Source organism: Ixodes scapularis, unplaced genomic scaffold, assembly GCF_016920785.2.
Source record: "Ixodes scapularis isolate PalLabHiFi unplaced genomic scaffold, ASM1692078v2 ptg000802l_1__unscaffolded, whole genome shotgun sequence".
In the NCBI taxonomy this organism is placed as follows: domain Eukaryota; kingdom Metazoa; phylum Arthropoda; class Arachnida; order Ixodida; family Ixodidae; genus Ixodes; species Ixodes scapularis.
In genome coordinates, this window is record NW_024610040.1 from 275,374 (window position 1) to 291,296 (window position 15,923).

Consider the following 15,923-nt stretch of genomic DNA (forward strand, 5'->3'; position numbering starts at 1 on the left):
CAACATTTGGCTGGCAAAAACTTTCTGCAAGACGTTTTCGTTTCACAGCTGGAACCTGTCATTAAAGTTGTCATCGGCTGTCTTTACAACTCCTCTGAAGCGCTATAATGTCAAGGCGGGTGCCACTTTAGATCTCTCTGTTGGGTTGCACAAAGTTTTTGCTTGTACTTTTTTTCTGGGGTCCTACCGGTGCGTCAAACAAATTTTTTGATCTGAGCGGGTTCGACATTGGGCTGGCAAAAATTTTCTGCAGGACGTTTTCGTTTCACAGCTGAAACCTGTTGTAACGGTTGTTGTCGACTGTCTTTACAACAGCTAGGAAGCGCTTTGCTGGCAAGGCGTGCGCCTAATCAGATCTCTCTGTGGGGTTGCAGAAAGTTTTCGTCTGTACTTCTTTTCTCGGGTTCCTACCGGTGCGTAAATCATTATTTTTTGATCTGTGAGGGTTCGACATTTGGCTGGCCAAAACTTTCTGCAAGACGTTTTCGTTCCACAGCTGGAACCTGTCGTAATGGTTGTTGTCGGCTGTCTTTACAACAGCTAGGAAGCGCTTTGCTGGCAAGGCGTGCGCCTAATCAGATCTCTCTGTGGGGTTGCAGAAAGTTTTCGTCTGTACTTCTTTTCTCGGGTTCGTACCGGTGCGTCAAACATTATTTTTTGATCTGTGAGGGTTCGACATTTGGATGGCAAAAACTTTCTGCAAGACGTTTTCGTTCCACAGCTGGAACCTGTCGTAATGGTTGTTGTCGGCTGTCTTTACAACAGCTAGGAAGCGCTTTGCTGGAGAGGCGTGCGTCTAATCAGATCTCTCTGTGGGGTTGCAGAAAGTTTTCGTCTGTACTTCTTTTCTCGGGTTCGTACCGGTGCGTCAAACATTATTTTTTTATCTGTGAGGGTTCGACATTTGGATGGCAAAAACTTTCTGCAAGACGTTTTCGTTCCACAGCTGGAACCTGTCGTAATGGTTGTTGTCGGCTCTCTTTACAACAGCTAGGAAGCGCTTTGCTGGAGAGGCGTGCGTCTAATCAGATCTCTCTGTGGAGTTGCAGAAAGTTTTCGTCTGTACTTCTTTTCTCGGGTTCGTACCGGTGCTTCAAACATTATTTTTTTATCTGTGAGGGTTCGACATTTGGCTGGCAAAAACTTTCTGCAAGACGTTTTCGTTTCACAGCTGGAACCTGTCGTACCGGTTGTTGTTGGCTGCCTTTACAACAGCTAGGAATCGCATGGCTGGCAAGGCGTGCGCCTAATCAGATCTCTCTGTGGGGTTGCAGAAAGTTTTCGTCTGTACTTCTTTACTCGGGTTCGTACCGGTGCGTAAAACATATTTTTTTATCTGTGAGGGTTCGACATTTGGATGGCAAAAACTTTCTGCAAGACGTTTTCGTTTCACAGCTGGAACCTGTCGTAACGGTTGTTGTTGGCTGCCTTTAAACAGCTAGGAATCGCATGGCTGGCAAGGCGTGCGCCTAATCAGATCTCTCTGTAAGGTTGCAGAAAGTTTTCGTCTGTACTTCTTTACTCAAGCTCGTACCGGTGCGTAAAACATATTTTTTTATCTGTGAGGGTTCGACATTTGGCTGGCAAAAACTTTCTGCAAGACATTTTCGTTTCACAGCTGGAACCTGTCGTAACAGTTGTTGTCGGCTGCCTTTACAACAGCTAGGAAGCGCTTTGCTGGTAAGGCGTGCGCCTAATCAGATCTCTCTGTGGGGTTGCAGAAAGTTTTCGTCTGTACTTCTTTTCTCGAGCTCGTACCGGTGCGTAAAACATCTTTTTATCTGTGAGGGTTCGACATTTGGCTGGCAAAAACTTTCTGCAAGACGTTTTCGCTTCACAGCTGGAACCTGTCGTAACGGTTGTTGTCGGCTGCCTTTACAACAGCTAGGAAGCGCTTTGCTGGCAAGGCGTGCGCCTAATCAGATCTCTCTGTGGGGTTGCAGAAAGTTTTCGTCTGTACTTCTTTACTCGAGCTCGTACCGGTGCGTAAAACATATTTTTTTATCCGTGAGGGTTCGACATTTGGCTGGCAAAAACTTTCTGCAAGACGTTTTCGTTTCACAGCTGGAACCTGTCGTAACGGTTGTTGTAAGCTGCCTTTACAACAGCTAGGAAGCGCTTTGCTGGCAAGGCGTGCGCCTAATCAGATCTCTCTGTGGGGTTGCAGAAAGTTTTCGTCTGTACTTCTTTACTCGAGCTCGTACCGGTGCGTAAAACATATTTTTTTATCTGTGAGGGTTCGACATTTGGATGGCAAAAACTTTCTGCAAGACGTTTTCGTTTCACAGCTGAAACCTGTTGTAACGGTTGTTGTCGACTGTCTTTACAACAGCTAGGAAGCGCTTTGCTGGCAAGGCGTGCGCCTAATCAGATCTCTCTGTGGGGTTGCAGAAAGTTTTCGTCTGTACTTCTTTACTCAAGCTCGTACCGGTGCGTAAAACATATTTTTTTATCTGTGAGGGTTCGACATTTGGCTGGCAAAAACTTTCTGCAAGACATTTTCGTTTCACAGCTGGAACCTGTCGTAACAGTTGTTGTCGGCTGCCTTTACAACGGCTAGGAAGCGCTTTGCTGGTAACGCGTGCGCCTAATCAGATCTCTCTGTGGGGTTGCAGAAAGTTTTCGTCTGTACTTCTTTTCTCGAGCTCGTACCGGTGCGTAAAACATCTTTTTATCTGTGAGGGTTCGACATTTGGCTGGCAAAAACTTTCTGCAAGACGTTTTCGCTTCACAGCTGGAACCTGTCGTAACGGTTGTTGTCGGCTGCCTTTACAACAGCTAGGAAGCGCTTTGCTGGCAAGGCGTGCGCCTAATCAGATCTCTCTGTGGGGTTGCAGAAAGTTTTCGTCTGTACTTCTTTACTCGAGCTCGTACCGGTGCGTAAAACATATTTTTTTATCCGTGAGGGTTCGACATTTGGCTGGCAAAAACTTTCTGCAAGACGTTTTCGTTTCACAGCTGGAACCTGTCGTAACGGTTGTTGTAAGCTGCCTTTACAACAGCTAGGAAGCGCTTTGCTGGCAAGGCGTGCGCCTAATCAGATCTTTCTGTGGGGTTGCAGAAAGTTTTCGTCTGTACTTCTTTACTCGAGCTCGTACCGGTGCGTAAAACATATTTTTTTATCTGTGAGGGTTCGACATTTGGCTGGCAAAAACTTTCTGCAAGACGTTTTCGTTTCACAGCTGGAACCTGTCGTAACGGTTGTTGTCGGCTGCCTTTACAACAGCTAGGAAGCGCTTTGCTGGCAAGGCGTGCGCCTAATCAGATCTCTCTGTGGGGTTGCAGAAAGTTTTCGTCTGTACTTCTTTACTCGAGCTCGTACCGGTGCGTAAAACATATTTTTTTATCTGTGAGGGTTCGACATTTGGCTGGCAAAAACTTTCTGCAAGACGTTTTCGTTTCACAGCTGGAACCTGTCGTAACGGTTGTTGTCGGCTGCGTTTACAACAGCTAGGAAGCGCTTTGCTGGCAAGGCGTGCGCTTAATCAGATCTCTCTGTGGGGTTGCAGAAAGTTTTCGTCTGTACTTCTTTACTCGAGCTCGTACCGGTGCGTAAAACATATTTTTTTATCTGTGAGGGTTCGACATTTGGCTGGCAAAAACTTTCTGCAAGACGTTTTCGTTTCACAGCTGGAACCTGTCGTAACGGTTGTTGTCGGCTGCGTTTACAACAGCTAGGAAGCGCTTTGCTGGCAAGGCGTGCGCTTAATCAGATCTCTCTGTGGGGTTGCAGAAAGTTTTCGTCTGTACTTCTTTACTCGAGCTCGTACCGGTGCGTAAAACATATTTTTTTATCTGTGAGGGTTCGACATTTGGCTGGCAAAAACTTTCTGCAAGACGTTTTCGTTTCACAGCTGGAACCTGTCGTAACGGTTGTTGTCGGCTGCGTTTACAACAGCTAGGAAGCGCTTTGCTGGCAAGGCGTGCGCTTAATCAGATCTCTCTGTGGGGTTGCAGAAAGTTTTCGTCTGTACTTCTTTACTCGAGCTCGTACCGGTGCGTAAAACATATTTTTTTATCTGTGAGGGTTCGACATTTGGCTGGCAAAAACTTTCTGCAAGACGTTTTCGTTTCACAGCTGGAACCTGTCGTAACGGTTGTTGTCGGCTGCCTTTACAACAGCTAGGAAGCGCTTTGCTGGCAAGGCGTGCGCCTAATCAGATCTTTCTGTGGGGTTGCAGAAAGTTTTCGTCTGTACTTCTTTACTCGAGCTCGTACCGGTGCGTAAAACATATTTTTTTATCTGTGAGGGTTCGACATTTGGCTGGCAAAAACTTTCTGCAAGACGTTTTCGTTTCACAACTGGAACCTGTCGTAACGGTTGTTGTCGGCTGCCTTTACAACAGCTAGGAAGCGCTTTGCTGGCAAGGCGTTCGCTTAATCAGATCTCTCTGTGGGGTTGCAGAAAGTTTTCGTCTGTACTTCTTTACTCGAGCTCGTACCGGTGCGTAAAACATATTTTTTTATCTGTGAGGGTTCGACATTTGGCTGGCAAAAACTTTCTGCAAGACATTTTCGTTTCACAGCTGGAACCTGTCGTAACGGTTGTTGTCGGCTGCCTTTACAACAGCTAGGAAGCGCTTTGCTGGCAAGGCGTGCGCCTAATCAGATCTCTCTGTGGGGTTGCAGAAAGTTTTCGTCTGTACTTCTTTTCTCGGGTTCCTACCGGTGCGTAAAACATATTTTTTTATCTGTGAGGGTTCGACATTTGGCTGGCAAAAACTTTCTGCAAGACGTTTTCGTTTCACAGCTGGAACCTGTCGTAACGGTTGTCGTCAGCTGTCCTTACGACTGCTCAGTAGTGCTTTGCTGGCAAGGCGTGTGTGGGTTTTGAGTTGTGTGCAGTGGCACACGCAGTTTTCATTTGCACTTCTCTTGTCGTGTTCCTCCTGTTGTGTAAAACTGAATGTTTGGACTCTGCAGCTTCGAAATTTGGCTGGCAAAAATTTTTCTGCCGGTCATTTTCGCCTTTAAGATAGAACCTGCCATGAAGGCTGCTAGCTGTTTTCATGTGGACATGGCTGTCTTTTCTTTTGTAGAGTTTGTAGTGGCACGTTTCAATGAGTGTTTAATATGTTTGGCTTTGACATCAAGTGCTTTCCTGGTAAGGCGTGTTTGGTTGTTGGAGTGTGTAAGGAAGTGCACGCTGTTTTCATCTGAAATTCTTACCTTTCTATTTGACGGTCACAAGCCCTTGGTCTTCGTGGTGCAGTTTTGCAGTTAGGGACTCTGCAAGAGGCGTGATGTTCATAAGTAAATGTCTGGATTACATTACCAAAGGCAGCTTCGAAACAAATTCTCCTATTCTAGAAAATTTCTTTATGTAGTCGGCATCACGCGGCAAATCCCCCATAACAAAGTCATGCTAGCACATTTTGAGTTAACTTCTGTTGCCGTTTTTCTGTTTTGGAGGTCGTGTCTTACTTTTTTTTTTTTTGCCCTCCCAAGTCACTTTAAGAGACTGGAATATTTATAAAAAAATCTTAGTAGAAAATAAACATCTTTTTTTTTCACATAATTATGTGCAATTTTACCACATCTAAAGAAATCAGCTGCATTTTACAAATATATAAAATATATATAACCAGATATTATTGTTGAGTAATTAGGGGAGAAATGAAGCTGATTTCTTTAGACGTGGTAAAATTGTAAAATGCTTTTAAAGATGCCAATTTTTATACTTGTAAAGTTATTTCGTGGTAAATAATTTTGGAATGTTTTAAAAATATGTGGAATGATTGATTTTTTTTTATAGAAATATTTTTTTTGTCTACATCCTCTAACTGTTAAATAAAATAAGTATGAAACAGTTATTACTATGTGCATGATTTTGTTTGATGGCTGTGCAGAGTACCATAATGAAACCTTGGTAGTCCCCACACCTTGACCTTCTAAATTTCATGTCATGAAAAAAAATAGCTAAAATGTTGGAATATAGTTTAATACTCCTCCCAGGAACATGGCTTTCACATAAATATATTTATACACAAAAATTACTAAATATTTCCCTGGTTCATCATTGTACGATTCAATATCGAAACACCTAATAGCTTCTTTAAAAATTTTGCTTAGTCATGGATGTTGGCAGTTTGGTGGGGAAGGTGCTTGGACCAGGTGCTTGGACTCATTAAAGAATGACAATTCATTTTGTGAAATAGATGGAGTGTCTATGCAGAGCAAGATTCATTATTTATAAAGAAAGTTTCATAGAGTTTATAGCAGCAGTATGACGCTAGTTAGGAAACACGCAGATTTCTTGAAGGACACATGCAAAGGAAAAAACTTTGTTTTAAAACAGGCTAGATGGAAAAAGAATATTATAAAACAAATTTACAACGAAGAAAAGAAAATTTAGAGCTACATTTACGGCGCTATCCGAATTTGTAGTTGGTGCCCGCAGAGCAGCCGCTGGTCACGTGGTAGGCCCGCGCGCTGCCGCACTGCGCCGCCGCAAAGTCACGCCGCCGCCGCACGCTGAGCGTTGTGTGACACCGCTTCAACGGGTTTCTCCACACCGCCTTTGCCGCACCAGTTCGTCTGCTTCGAGGCGCTGCTGCCATCATCTGACCGGCGCACAGGTCTGTCACATCTGCTTGCGCTTTTTCAGAAGTTTCCTTTGGGCTCTAAAAGTTACTTATTCATCTTAGTTTTTTTTATGCTTCCAACAAAGATGAATAAGTTACTTTTAGGGGCCATAGGAAGCTTCCGAAAGAGCGCAAGCACCACGTATCAAATATGGGCCTCTCACGTGAGAAAAGGGCCACTTTTCCGCGGCGCCTGCGGGCACCAACTACAAATTTGTATAGCGCCGTATATATAGCTCTAAAAATATTTTTTCTTTGTTGTAAAATCGTTTGATGACATCCTTTTTCCATCTAAGCTGTCTTAAAAAAATTTTTTTCTTTGCATGTGTCCTTTAACTGATTCTAAGAAATAATTTAGGTTTTCCATGGCGAGGTCCCAGATGAAAAGATTCATGCTTCTATCTTAGCTGTGACTTGAAAAAGTGAAGTTTAAGGGATTAGGGCATAGGAATAAAATTTCTTGTCATGAAACCAAGCATGCGGTTAGCAGTCTTAATGACGCGCTCTATGCGAAAGTTCCATGAAAGGTTGCATCTAGGGTGACCACCTTCCTGCTAGCGAAATGCAGGACACGCGGAACAGGGGGGGAGGGAGAGGGGGAGGGGGTAGAGGAAATTTGTGAACACGCACACCACGAACCGAGGGTCTGTTAACACATTTAATATACTGTGCTGTTTATGGAGCTGGAAACTGTATTGCAGCTATTAAGCTAAAATAATTTTCACTCCCAGTGATATCTTTTTATGCCAAATGTGTTATTTAATTAAGGCATAAAATCCAGCTGCAGCAGAACTCAATGAATCAAATGAAATTAAGAAACAGTAAATCTTTTACGGGTTATTGTTTCCTATCAACGTTTACTTTTATCAACATCGTCCTACACACATTTTTAACATTATGTTCTTTTTCCACCTTTGTGAGTTGCAGGCTTTTTGCCTTGTCTGGTTGTCGTCACTAAAAAAAATCTTCACAACAACCTTTTCGCATTAAGACAACTATATGAAATAATTACAATAATTTATAGTTACCGCATTAACTACACACAACTATTGGTGAGCATTTTTCTCAATATTTGGCCACCAAGGGAAGAGGCACAACGGCGCATGCACGTCAGTCTTCCTACAAGAACGACGGTGGCTTCCTGCAATGCTTAGATACAAAAATGGCGTACCACACCGATTCACATGATTACCAGCGACCTCCGCGCTTCTTCGTGGCCCGTTGTTCGGTAGCACCATGAGTTGCAGAGTGAATTTTACGATGGTATAAAATGCGGGACATTTTGAAAATTTGGGGATTTCTCGCGGGGCGCGGGACACGAGCCCTCAATGTGGGACAGTCCCGCGAGTCGTGGGACGGGTGGTCACCCTACTTGCATCTTGCGTGAACACCAAGCTACTGGCAAGAACAAATGAACTCCAAACCAATGTTATTTATGTATTGGGTAGTACAAATGGCATATTACAACGAGACATGCGTTGATTTGCATCTTGCAATGTTCAGTTCCATTAGCCATGTACAACGTCGGCTATTTATTCTTACGAAGCCAAACTGCAAGAAGCTCGTCTCGTTGTCAGTCTATATCTTTTGCTAAATAACTCAGTCATGTGTAAATAAACAGGCAGGGGACAAAATGCAGGCTGCTGGAGTTCTTGACGTAAACGAGGGAAACTTAATGAACCTAAAACATGAGCCCTGTAGAACACCGGAGTTAACGCTTTGTTAATGAGTAAGTAGACTCAATGTTTAAAAAATGTAAGCAATGAAGCAATAAACTGAATAAACTAGAGTGGGCTTAAGGTGCAGTGTGGCGACTGCATAGCCATGTAACAGTTATAACCACCTAAATACACCGAGTAAAAAGTGTAATAAAAACGGCCTCCGCAAAGCAATAAACTAGAGTGGGCTTAAGGTGCAGTGTAGCGACTGCATAGCCATGTAACAGTTATAACCACCTAAATACACCGAGTAAAAAGTGTATTAAAAACGGCCTCCGCAAAGCAATAAACTAGAGTGGGCTTAAGGTGCAGTGTAGCGACTGCATAGCCATGTAACAGTTATAACCACCTAAATACACCGAGTAAAAAGTGTATTAAAAACGGCCTCCGCAAAGCAATAAACTAGAGTGGGCTTAAGGTGCAGTGTAGCGACTGCATAGCCATGTAACAGTTATAACCACGTAAATACACCGAGTAAAAAGTGTATTAAAAACGGCCTCCGCAAAGCAGTGCGGCGGTCCTATTTGAGATAGACCAACGAATAGGCCGCTACGGAGGTGCCAGGATCACAATGTCCTTTGCTTTTGGCTGCTTAAAAATGATTTCTTTAAACAACCTAATTTAGACAAGCATGTGAAAAAACAACTCTTCTGTGGGCAAAAAAAATTGTACAGCAATATTTATTGTGTGAGACTGATTTTAGTTTGCAGCCATCTTAAATTGCATGAATTACAAAGTGGGTGTTCTGCGACGTTTAGCCCCCATTGGCTGCTATACTTCTCGTTGGCTAAGAGTTTGACTGAGAGCTTAGATCTTGGTTGTTAAACCTTTGTTAGACGTTGTAATTTCCTTCTGAGCGGTATATTTTTACGTTTAAAGAATAACTCATATAATGAAAGAGATCATTTTTTTTTCCAAAGGTTTTAAAAGACGGGCACTTTCATTTGGATTGTCCCCAACAGTTATCTGCAAACAACCTGATGGTGGACGTTGAGGTAGATGGAAGGTCGTTGATGTATATCAGGAATAGGAGGGGTCCTATTATGCTCCCTGTGGGACACCTGATGTGACAGGACATTGGGATGAAAGGGCGTTGTTTCATCTCACTGACTGCGTTCGGCCACGTAAGAAGGCTGCTATCCAGTCTACAATCAAAGGGTCTATTTGGAGGTGTGAAAGCTTTAGTAGTAAGCGACAATGCGGAACTGTATCGGATGCCTTAGCCAAGTCGATGAAGATGCCACGAGTCTAGGTACCAGCATGGGTGTTGAAGTGCAAATCAGTGATAAATTCAAAGAGGGGAGTATTACATGAGCATTTTTGTCTGAAGCCATGCTGAAGCAGAAAAATGTGGTCAATCCTGTCGAGGTGTTCCATGATAGTTGAAAAAATGACATGTTCCATCACTTTGCACGTGACGCTCGTAAGGGATATAGGACAGCAGTTGGAAGGGTCGGATTTTATACCCATTCGAAAATTGGTTAAATGATAAAGAAATTCCAATCTGTTGGGATGATACGTGAGTCAGGGCTGAAAAAGTAGAGAAGCGGAATTATTTAGCATTTTTGAAGATATTCCATTGTCTTGGCAGCAAAGTGGGACGGGAGCGATAATTTGTAAATGAAAGTGTAGACATGCGCACAAAGAGGCGGGGGCAAAGGAAGCGTCTCCTGCTTGAATACTGTCGAAAAAAAGCTGTTCCACCTATGCATCACTGTCGCAGTCAACCTCCTGGTTTGTAAACAGTGGACTACATTGGGTTTCCCTAGGATTTACAATTTTCCAAAACTTGCTTTTTCATTATTACCTGTCACAACTCCAAATAATTCATTTTTCGCTTTTTTTTATTTCTTTTTTTATATTTTTTTTTACCAAAGACTATGTTCTGACCAGTCACCGTCCCTGTTCTTTTTTCCCTCTGAAAGAGCCTTTCCGTTTTGTTTAACATGCGCTTTAATGCATTTGTAAACCATGGCAATAGCGAGTCTCATCCAGCAAAAAATGTTTTAAAATTGATTGACCTATATTTGTGAACTTCATGTTTAATCAGACTCCATTTTTTTATTCCACTGAGAGACCTAAATAATGTTTGTATGAAATCATGTAGGAAAAGGTCCAGCGACAAATTAATTGCATCAATATTCGCCCTAGCATAGCTAAAAATTCGCTTCCGATCATTTTCTTGGTTTCCAAAAGGAAATGTTATTTGAACGTGGACAATTGCATGATCGCTAATGAAGTCGAGAACATTTGTGGCGCTTACCTATTTGGGTTGCTCGAATATTCGAAATTTCAAATTGTAGTTCCGAATAATACACTATTCGATATTACCTTCGAGAAGAACTGCACTATTCGCGTTTGTTTAAGTGTTGATTGTGGTGGGTTAGCCCCATTGAGTGTGCTTCTTACCAAGCAGCGGTGTGCTGCGGAGAAGCAATACCCGCGTAAGCGAGCTCCGCGGGTGTTGCTACTCCACAGCGCACCAGTGCTTGGTAAGAAGCACACTCAATGCGGTAACCCGCCACGATAAACATTTGAAAAAGTAAGAATATTGTAATTGCGTGCTTGGAAGTAAAGCATACATTCAAAACAGGATGGTGCGCCTTGTGGGGTTCTTTACGGAAATCCCTCCACAAATAATCGCCGCCCGATCAGTATGCGCTCCACCCGTCACCCAGGGAGTGACATAACACAACGAGAAGACAGCAAATGGGTTTACTGTACCTCTCGGTTGCCCATCGTCGAGAACCGGCAGTTCAGGCCCGCCGACCCTTGTTGTCGCCCGTCGATCAGAGCTCACAGTCGAAGTCCGTGTCCAGGCCTGCGGATCGCCTTTCCCACGTTAGCGCTGCGTAGGCTGGCTATCCCGGGCTATCAATGCCCGAGTCTCGCTGCGGAATCACCCCGGGATCATCATAGCCCAAGTCATATGGCCAGGGCTTGCCGTTTTTACCGGTCTTGCTCCAGACCTCGCTGGTGGACCGCTCCAGGGTTCGCCATGGGCCAGGCCAGACAGCTTGGCCCCCGACGTTCTTGTTCAGCTTCAGCCTCGCTCAGCACGCACTGTCTCGCGCCAGCTCGTGTCTTCTCCGCCGACCGCCTGTCACGTGCCGTCTGCCTCATCTTTCACCCTCGGCTCCCACACTCTCCCCCCCTCAAGGCCCGGACTTCGGGGGACTTCATGGGCCTCAGGGAGCCACTGGGCTTCATGGGCGGCCGCTATTGTCGGAGTGGCCACGATGCAGCGTCCGAAAGCGGCGTAGGTGGTGGTGGCTAGCGAAGCCGTCAGACAATGACGACCTGTCTGTCGCTCGCTATCCCACTCACCGCGATGCAGCAGGGGGCTTGCTCGAAGCTGGTCCGGCCGACGCAGACAGACCTGCCCCGTTCCGCTTAGAGGTCACAGCGGGCTTAAAACTGCCTGCCTGAATTGTTCATTAGGCCGAAAAACTGTCAGCCACCCTGAGCACTTGGGAAAACGAATGGACCCGTCTTCCCTCCCGGTGGGCTTCCTGGGTTACGCCGTCTATGGCCGTCTTTCCAAGAAGCTACCGTATTTACTCGCAGAATGAACGCACTTTTTTTCCCGAAAAATCGATGCAAAGTTAGGGGGGGGCGTTCATTACGTGAAGTAAAATTTTTTCGTCCGTATTTACTCCCATAATGAACGGGCTTTTTATCATGAAAAATCGACGTAACTTCTTATCTCTTTGCCCGCGGCGCGGGTCCCGTAACCAAACTGGGATGTGCAAAAAAAGAAAAAAACAAGCTCCTCTTGTTTTCTTTTTCTTAGCTCCTTGGGTTTTTTTTGTTTTTGCCGCCTGTTTTTCGCAAGCTGTCTCGTTTGCTTAGGCGAGGGCTTTCCCGCTCATCTTTCTTATCTCCTTGCTCGCGGCGCCCAACGCGCGACACCCCCCCCCCCCCTCTGTAACCAAACTGCGCTGCAAAAAAAAAAAAAGGAAACGCTCCTCTTTGTTTTTGTTCTTTTTCTCTTAATTCCATAATTTCTTTTTTTTTTTTGCAGTCTTTCGCAAGCTGTTTCGTTTGCTTAGAGGGCTTCTCCGCTTCTCTTTCTTACCTCCTTTCGCGCGGCGCGCGACGCGCGACTCCAAAGTCCAGACTGCGCTGTGAAGAAAAAAAAAAAAAAAAAAAGAAGCTCTTTGTTTGTTTTTTTTCTCTTAGTTCCTGGTTATTTTTTTTTTTCTTCTTGCCGCCTTTCCCAAGCTGTTTCGTTTGCTTAGAGGGCTTCTCCGCTTCTCTCACCTCCTCGCGCGCGGCACGCGACCCCGAAGTCCACACTGCGCTGTGCAGAAAAAAAAGAAAAAAAAAAAGCTCTTCATGTTTCTTTTTTCTTGCTTCCGTTGGCTCTTTTCGAATTTTTTTTAACGCCTTTTGCAAGGCGTTTTGTTCGCCCATGCTGCCCTTTCATTCGTGACCTCGCTGCACCAGGATAAAAAAGTGCGTTCATTTCGCGCGCGTGGGGGGAGGGGGTCAAATTTTTGACGTCGGAGTTGGGGGTGCGTTTATTACGCGGGAGAAAAAAAAAGTCGAATTTTTGTGAGCCGACTTGGGGGGTGCGTTCATTACGCGAGTGCGTTCATTGTGCGAGTAAATACGGTATTCTGCGCAGAACAAAGTGTTAAAACAATACACAACGAACAAGTATTCTGCTGCAGACTGTGGCAGTGGCCATAGCCTCTACCGCCAAATAGCTTGCCGACGGGTTCGTATACCATGCGGCTAACTCAGCAAGTCCGCATTCCGGAACTCGCTCCTGGGTCGCCAAGAACAGGAAATTTCTTGTGTCCTACCGTACCCTCATGTTATACGTCTTCCCAAATGCGACGACGGTAGTATATCCTTTCAAGCCAGCGATGTGAGCCGGGCAAGCCTCCTCGTTTGTATCTCGCCGAGTAAGCCTAGAAGTAAGACACGACGCTCGCGTCTTTATACCTCGGGTGCCCTTCTCACCTCGGAGCAAGCGATGCGGCAAAACCACTAGCTGCATTGCCCAACGCGCGAGTTTCCTTCAGAACAGTTAACGATGGACTAAACCTAGTCCATCTTTTGCGTAAGCGAAAGGATCCAAAGCTTGTGGCGGGATGGCCATATGCTATACCCGCGTACCGCAACGGCTACATACACCATGTGCTACCCAACGTCAGCGTCCCGTTCCGTCTACGTGCGTACGAGATCTAGGGACCAATCGGTCCTCGGAGGGGGCGGCAGCCCAGCGAGTAAGCACGCTTAAACCGTTCACGCGTCAAGGCAAACTGGACAGCTGCAAGCCACCTAAATGTCTACCACCTCATCCCCCGCCAGGTCGTGACGCGACATAACTTATTAAAAGTCTTGCTGTCACTGCCACGACCGGCCAGAGTGAAGTCGAGAAAGAACCATATAGAACATTTCTTAGCTTTCTTGGAACGACCCCCCTCAAGGGAGAGTCGTCCCTCTGCCCTTCGTCGGTTGTTGGAGTGACGCGAAGCAACTAGCCGTCTTGGCCCAGCAGTTACAAATCATAGTGCTATTAACTCGCCTGCCAGCGTTCCCAATGTCAACCGCAATTTCCGCTAGTTTATCCGACACCCGCTGACAATCTCGTCCGCCAGTGTTCCCGGTGTCAACTGCTATTCCCGCAGTCTTTCCGACACCCACTGATAAAAACCCATCTGCACCCCGGGCCTCGACAAGCGCTTGCTTGCCTACCGCATCACCCCAAGCCTAAATCCTAAATCTGCAATGAGTCCTGGCTGTTTCCCTCCTGCTAGTCGTTATCCTGCCTTCCAGCGAACATGCCGTGCCTCTTTTCTGCCTCCGAAGTCGACTTTCTTACATCTTAATTGCGCTCCTCGCCTCCTGCCAACCACTATTCTGGGGTACCCGAGAAGGGTGTATCTCAAAACGTCCCATTCGCATTTGAACCTTGCACATTTCGACCCATTCTCATTTGGTCCTTTCTCGTTTGAACCTTCTCATAAGATCCGAATCGTGTTTTTCGCAACTGGTCCCATTCTCATTTCGCCCGTTCGCGCTACGACCGAATGGCACTAGCTCGGCATGCTTTTAACGTCTTTATGCTTTCGCGGCTTTGTTGATGAGTCTTACCTTGCTTGAGCCCACAACATACCATCAGATATATGTTATGTGTAGAGGTACGCACTGAGAATCGTACATTGACGCCTGCTTCCCTTCCTCTAAGCATACGAGAAAAAAAAGCGATGAACATTTAATTTGGAAACTTTGAACAAAAATAGCATACATTACGGCAGTGGTTCTCAACCATTGATGTTTCGCAGACGCCTTGTAGAAAGGCGGAGATGATGGGGGACCCCGTTCGGGGTGAGGGGAATAGAAAGGTATAGGTTATCATGATAATTATTTAATAAATAAATATAACTAATTGCTAGTGTAAAGTAGATTGATCTCATTGACATACATACGAGAGTACTCTCCCGAAAACTGGAACGTTTCTTCTGAAGGTGAAGAAAGACAACTAATATTGCCGTGCCTGATCTGACAAGACAGGGCCTCGCGGACCCCTAGGATGTCTTCGCATGGTGGTGCACGAATGCACCCGATGTCAAAAGCCCAGTGTCCAATACCCCGCGGCAAACACCCCGTCCTTTTTACCCCGCTTTCAAAAGCCCCAGTTTCAGAAGCCCATGATGCGAATCCCCCGTGTCAGGTGGCCAGGTCCTCAACTTGACGGCTGATCATTCTGCTTTTAACTAAAAGAAAATGTGTAGTCCAGCTTGTGTAACGTAATCATGAGGTACCCGGGACTTAAGTAATGAATAACTGGATAAAGCTTCCGTTCTTCAGGCGTGTACTAAACACATTCACGTCTTGCGACGTTAGAAGTGAAAATATGAAGACAATATCATTCACTGGCAAAACATTTGATGTTACAGCTATTATCAATAAGCATTTAACCGAAGCTTTCGTTGACTCTGAAGCACGCGCGGATTCACAATTCCGACGAAGTGGGTTCTGTCAAAGCTGTTAAACCGCAGATCATGGCGCCATATTTATCGCAGCAAAAGTATTTGTACTCGTCTAGCTAGATAAACTTTATAACTTTGCGTCTGAGTATCCTTCTATGATAGCGGAGTGCATTGCTGGTGATGCAGATTTATGCAGTTGGCCACTTGTACATCTTTCTAAGTGTTTCGGCGATTGAAGTAACCTTGTTTTGTTTTTTCTTTCAATTGCATGACCCTTAGTAGGCGCATGGAACAATGCAGGTTGAAGCGCAAAGAGGGTGGGAGGGGCAGTGAGGACGGGGCTTTTGGCACGCGAAGAATACGGGACGGGGTAATTGAACGCGGGGTTTTTCGAAATGTGGGGCTAATGAAGCGGGGCTTTTGCGACAGGGATTCTGTACACGGGGCAATCGTGCTACACCCGTCTTCGCAGACCCCCTTTTGAGAACCACTGCATTGCAGAAGTAGCGGCATAGTCCCAAGTCGAGAGACCTCAAACGACGTGACATTTTGGAATATGATCTGGCTGCGATAAATAGTTTGTCTGTTTTACTGTCAACTAGTAGCTTTTCACGACGACCCCGACGCACTGCTAAAATCCTTAGCAGAGAGAGTATGCCTGTAGTGCGGCACAC

General features: G+C 45.4%; 1 long non-coding RNA gene across 1 annotated transcript in view; it reads right to left on the minus strand.

Moving 5' to 3' along the window:
• Positions 1–11,619, minus strand: part of LOC115316391 — a 43,340-nt gene extending 31,721 nt beyond the window's left edge. Inside the window, exons 1-2 of the long non-coding RNA XR_005717843.3 lie at positions 11,027–11,619; positions 5,170–5,229 (exon numbers count right to left, since the gene is read on the minus strand). This is a non-coding gene — a long non-coding RNA (uncharacterized LOC115316391). The remainder of the gene's footprint in view (positions 1–5,169; positions 5,230–11,026) is intronic.
• Positions 11,620–15,923: the final 4,304 nt, after the last annotated feature.